Raw genomic sequence first — 6,845 nt, 5'->3', positions numbered from 1 at the left:
GAAGGCACAACGCTAAGTATAGTTTTTCTACAGACTACTTACTCCTTTTGAACGGGTATTGCCCCCAGTTCCGGTGAAAATTTATATGTTGTATGCTGTCGGTTATTCGCCAAGTGCCTTCATTTTATTAGATAAAGAATTGATAGTTGATGTTTGCCATTTCTCAGGCAAGCCCCTTAACGGACATGAAGTAGACACACCTGATAAACATACATACATGCTTTGGAAGCACAAAAACCTGGTTTTTTGGCTTTTACGGAGACCAGGCTATAGTGTGATTGGAAAATGGGAAATCAACACCGGATAGCTTTGACAGTGCAGTTGGACAAAAGGAAGACTGTTCCATTTAGCCTGAGTGCAAAAATAAATCGTTGAAACCAACTTTCCGATATTGGTACATATAACCTTTTTACGATCATGTGAAGTTCGATCTCAGTAAGTCAATTAGTCTTTGATCGGCAGCTGTTGTTTACGCCGCGAAAAGTTTGTCTGCCAATTTTTACCACAAAAAAAATTGCTGTTGGCTAGAAATTTTGTGTATCCCACGTAATCACGTCTACGAAATTGTTGAAAAGGTGTTTTGGGAGTGTCTATTTTATCACGAACAATATTTGCATGGCAAATACTTGGTATTCAGTGAAGGTCGTGAAGTCATCGAAAATTTATCTCATGCGGGTCTCAAACCACCTTTGTTGAATGTTAAAAAACAGTGCTTGAAAACTGTTGTATAAGCAACAGAGAAATAACAGAGGAACTCAACATCGCTTATGGATCGGCTCAATACATTTTGGTTAATGTTTTGGGTTTATAGTGTGTCAATGCCAATGTCAATGAGTAGAAGCCGCAAAAGAAATGCTGGACAACGTAGCTGAAGAATCTACAGCAAACACGTAATTTCTGGTAACAAAATATCAAAACTGATTCCATCGAATAGCGCTTCACATGTGAGCAGAAACCGATAAAAAACAAAATCAGAAAATTGGATTAGCCATTGGCTTGTATTGATTCAAAAGAAGCATATTTTGAAGACAATAACAAAGATTTGTATTAAAATACATATGTATGTATGTGAACACATTTTTTTTTCTTTGTCAGTCCGGTTCAAATTTGATCATATATGTATGTACTTAGGTCTGTCTGCCGACAAATTCATGACAAATTGTTCGTGGGATACTTTCTGGATTTTTTTTGCTAATGTATACATAACAGATTATCTTAAGCTAAAAGATATTAGAAAGAGCTCATGAAAAGTATAAACAGGATCTTGAGAAGATTCGTAGTTTGAAGAGTATACGACAGAGATAAAGTAATGAAAATCATACTCTTTAAAGAAGACTATGTCGAGAGGCTAACAGCTTCTTCTATGAAATATATTTTTAAATGTTTTAAAAAGTTTTTTAGTGAAATACATTTTTTCTTAAAAGTCGAAGTTTAAAAATTTAATAAAAACAAAGCGATAACAAATGAGAAAACCACCTGTTTAACCTGCTTACCGAAATTCGGTATGAATCATACTAATAATTTTATAAAAAGAACAAGTGAGGTGAATTATTTATATTACAACGTAAAAACCAATGGGAATTACATCAAAAACAGTTCGATAAAAAAAATTATTATGCATAAAATCAAAACAAGTGCGATTTTTCAGGAACCGATGACGACAAAAAATGTAGAAACGAAAAGAAAGATCGTATTTTTTTATAATCATAACATTTAAATGCATTTTAATGAAAAAAATTATAGGAAACAATATTGTAAGTACAGTGGTATTAAAACTGCGCAAAATTAGGTATCTTCATAAAAAAATCGGCAGACTTAACAGTGCATAATAGATTTTCATATATTATTTTTCTACTATTCTTTTCATTCATTTTATTTACATTGCTTTTTTTATTTTTTATTTTCAACTGTATAACATTAAACGGAGCTTGGCCGACACTATGCTAGACAACCGAAGAGGAATTACATTAAAAAAAAGTTACTGCGCAAAAAAATCATTAACTCGACTCATAGCAGAGTTGCATACCACAGAACAAAATCCCCCAGACGACAACAACAAATTTAAAATCAAGACGGGAATCCAAGTTTAAAATACCAATTAGCATATTGATGTGAAAATCGACAATAAAATGCAAAGAAAAGAATTTAAAAAAATGTAAATTAATAATGCTTAATACAAGTCCGTATATTTTACACCGAAATTTCAGACCCAGTGAATTTTAGCAACGAATTTAAAAATAAACAACTAAAGAAAACTGTTTTCTTTTTTCTCCCTTTTTTAGTTGTTTTGTGATTGCTTTTTTGTTGGTTTGTTATTCCGTTTTTTTATTGCGTACGAGGTATTATAAATGTGATCGAGTTAAATTGAATTTGTGAGCAATAAAATAATTGCGAATACCTGCGGCGGAACGAACGAACGGTGAGTGAGCAAATGACAATTCGAATTTTCGAGCACTTAATAAGATTAAGAGGTAAAGAAATGAGATCTTAACTTTTTCTTCGTATTCATAACAATTTTTGTTTATATGTTCGGATAGAAGGGATCTCTCTCCAATATATGTAGATCTCAATCTCATACCCCTCTTTTGAAATATATTTTAATTTGTAGTTTACAGGCTAAATTTCATAAAGTTGGTTTCAAAATAGACGACTTGTTCGGTTAACATTTTTAAAAAATATTTTTGGAAAATATTTTATTTATTTGAAAATGATTTAAACAAATGATATATAATTCAAAAAACTGTATCTTTAAATTATAAGACTATTTAAAAATAGTTCTGTATTAATAAAAAAAATAAAAATTTTAATTTTATCGAGACTATAAATAGGTATAAACTATTTATTTAACAATAATGAAAAATAATAAACTATATATTATTTTTTTGTAAATTGTTCGGAAAAGAAAAAAAAAATAATTCAAAGTTTTGAAAATCTTTATTTCATAATAAAATTATTTAAAAAAGAAAAAATTATTCTTTTAGAAAATATTTTATTTATTTTAATATTATTAAAAAATATATTTTTTTATTAAAATTAAAAATAAAGTTTTTTACATTAAATAATTTTTTATAAATTTATTCAAAAACAATCAATTTTATAGAGAAACGTTTACTTATATTTATTTCACAAAAATAAGAAGCCTAAAATTTTTGTTCAATTTCTTTAAGTTGTTCAAAACAAGATTAATTAAAAAAAACCTTATGTAGCAAAAGTATTTTTTCATGTTTTCTTAACTTATTCAAAACACAATTAATTTTGAAAACATTATTTCTAATTTGTATTACCAAGTTTAAAAAAAAATGTTTGCGTTGTTCATTAAAACGTTTAAAGAAAAATATTGCTTATTACACAGCAAGAATAAAAAATATTTAAAATTTTTTTTTTATTTTTTATATGTATGTATGTATATTTTTTTTTATTTTTTGGACTTTTTTCTTAGTATTTTTTATACAAAATTATAAAAAAAAAACACTTTAAAATTTTTTTTCCCCAAAAACTTTTTACTTATACATATGTAATACGTATAAAATTAATATTTTTAAAAAAGTACATTGCATACGTGTATACCTATAAATGTTTGTATTTCGAAATAACATAAAAGCTGAGCCCAGCAAAACATATCTGATAGCCTTACTTACAAATCATACTCAAATATAAATGTATTACATATTAATCAATCAGCAAATACATAAAAATTTAAATGTTATACATACATATAAACAAACACACATAAATATGTTCATATTTCCATACATACATATAAGAGTACTATATTCAAATCAATCGATGAACGACCTTAAATTAGTGATTTTATAAGCAAATACACTTGTATGTAGCATATTTATATACATATAATACGTAGACATACGAATATATGTATGTACATACATATGTGTCTACTATAGGCTCGTATCTGCGTATATGCAATCAATTCTGCACTGAATAACGCTAAAAGTGCGTTTACATGGTCGCGATTTGCGAACTGCAGTTGTGCTATGCATTTCCATTTATTTATGCATGCATGTGTGTGTGCGCGAATGTCTTGCTTTAAATCTCGGCTACAATGACGACAACATCTAATTGAGAATGAATTGATATTGTTGTAGAAGAACAGTCAGTGACTTGAGCGCAGATAGGGTCAATGGTCATTGGCTTCATTGATGCCATTGAGTGAGTGAAGTGAGTATTTATGTACCAGATATGTATAAACATGTATGTTTGTATGTATATATAATATATGTTTGTAGGTATGTGAAGGCAAATATTTAATTTAACCGTATTTTTCCATTTAATAATTTTGACTAATAAATAATATTTAAAATAATATAAACCCCTTCACAATATGTACATATGTGTGTATATTGTGAACTCATTTAAATATACATACATATGTATATATTCATGTATGTATGGTATTTACTCTTGCATAATTAAGTAAAACTCTATCTACTAAATTATTTCATTTCAAATTACATTCTTGGAGCCGCTTCATCAAATCGATTTTTTTTGTATTACATAGGTACATACATATATATGCCAATATAATGTATATGTTTATATATAAAGGTCTTTGTATTTTAGTTCTTTAGCGGAAAGTTTTAATCCACTTTTGTCTTTAATTATTTTTTCAACTTGCGGTTTGCGGGTAGACATCGATTAAAATTCCAAACGAGCTTTAATCAATATTTATTCGATAAGTCTCAGGGCTTTGTCTTCCTCTTCAATTTAACTTAAAATTATTTGCTAACTCATTAGGGAAATGATTTTATTTTCATTGAAGTAATTTTTTAATATTTCCTCAAACCTTAAGGTTCTGTCACAAGAAGGAAGGCATTGCCTTATAATACTATACAACAACGACTAAGAATAACATAACCTTCATAAAGAAAAAAGTTTCCATACATGAACTTGATTTTTATCGATTGATCCAATATCGGCGTTTTCGACATATAAACAGCTTCTTTAAGAGAAAAGAACCTTCAAATTCAGATCGATATCTCAAAAACTGAGGAAATATTATAGTTCGGATAACCACATTCAAAATTAGTTTTTACTCCAAGCAGTGCAAATGCAGACTATATACTGAAAAAGCAAATTCCAACTGAATCGAATGTCGCGCCATTATGTACATATGCAATTTATGAAATATTCTTACGTGTTTCTGAAACACTAATTAGCACATTTAGCACGAAATTAACGTGCAACTAAGTAATCAAGTGTTTTTCCTCAGTTTTTGTTTAAACTCTTGCACTAATTAACTCAATTATGGGTACTCTTTTTAAAAAAGTTATGAAACTAAAGACTTTCTAGCGCGACCAAAAGTCCAGCTAACTTTAAAGCTGCACAAGGAAGACAAGAAAATAACATCAGTAGGGTGAGTAAAAGATTAAAAAATTAAATCGTATATGTCAAAATGAAAGGGTATTTCGTTATGTGACCGCATAATTTTTGAGCCGCACCACGGAAAGGCGTGAAAATTTGCCATTTGCCAAATTTCCTTTAGTCCTGCAGAAGAACTTTTTTGCAAAATCACCGTCGAAAGTCAATGCAATTCATATATAAAAACAATTAGTTTGTGATAAAGTAGGATTCCGAAAACACCTCTACAACATTTTCAAAGATTCTTAAGCAGTGAACCCACTGGAAACACAAAACATGAAACTCCTTGTTCACATTATAATTCCCAGTAAAATTTTTTCGCGACGCACACAAACAGCTGAGAAACACAAATAAATACTCTTAAGGAGTTTAAACTGCTTTCGTACATAAAAAGTCGAATTGGTTTGCGCGTACAGTTTAAATGGAGTCCGAGTCAAATTTGATCATATGTATGTTAAATTTTTTAAACTTTGGACTGTCTGAGCTCCAATTATAGTCCGGTAGCATTAGTCACAGTATTTATATTTTTTTTTTTTCGTTGGTACCGAAGCGAAACTGGTTTAGTTACGGTTGAAACCAAGTGGGAAAAAACAAGCATAAGAATGTGACTGAAAACACAAAAAAAATGCATAATACTCAAATTTAAAAGTTGTTTTCATATTTTTCAGATTACAACTGGTTTTCATGCACAATAAAATTATATATGAATACGTACACAAAGAGACGAAGAGAAAAAAGAATAAAAAATTGCATAATAGGTCTAGACTAAAAAAACGTACAATAAATAATAATAAAAAACAACTCAAAAATGTGATCGCAAAAGTGCTCGGCGCCGGTAGTGTTCAGAAAACCGAGTTGCTAAACAAAAAACTAATTAAATAAATAAGAGTTGTGAAACATAAAAGCCAACTAAATTTAAAAAAGTTTTTTACTTATTTATTTAAATAATGATCTGTAGTATAGAATAAACAAAAAATACCTGCTGTCCGCACTGTACAATGTCCTAACTTCTTAAGCAACCTGTTGTTTTCCTCGATAAAGGTATTTTTATTTGATTAATACCAGACAAAAAAAAGTTCTGACGTTTGGAAATCAATTCTTCCGAAAATACTTCACTGACAGACATTTGTGATAGCTACAAATCTAATCGTATTGGGTACTTGATTTTAAATTTTATCGTTCATATTTTATCTTGATATTGATATTTTCATAAATTGAATGCATTGCTAAGGAGTATTATCAAAAATTTTTTTTTTTTTGCTTTTACCCTTGCGAATTCAGTACTTAATGATAGATACGACGTTTTCAACATCTCCTAGACTAATAAATGTTATTATTTTCATTTGTAACCGCAAAAAAATACAAATATTTTGGGATCATAAAAATTTCCACTGCAAACGAAAAATATTGCGATGCGTGTTCCCTTTGGCAGGTATTCTCTCAGCTGCGGGTGGTAACAAATATTT

Source organism: Bactrocera dorsalis, chromosome 4, assembly GCF_023373825.1.
Source record: "Bactrocera dorsalis isolate Fly_Bdor chromosome 4, ASM2337382v1, whole genome shotgun sequence".
NCBI lineage: Eukaryota > Metazoa > Arthropoda > Insecta > Diptera > Tephritidae > Bactrocera > Bactrocera dorsalis.
This window is presented reverse-complemented; position numbering follows the sequence as displayed.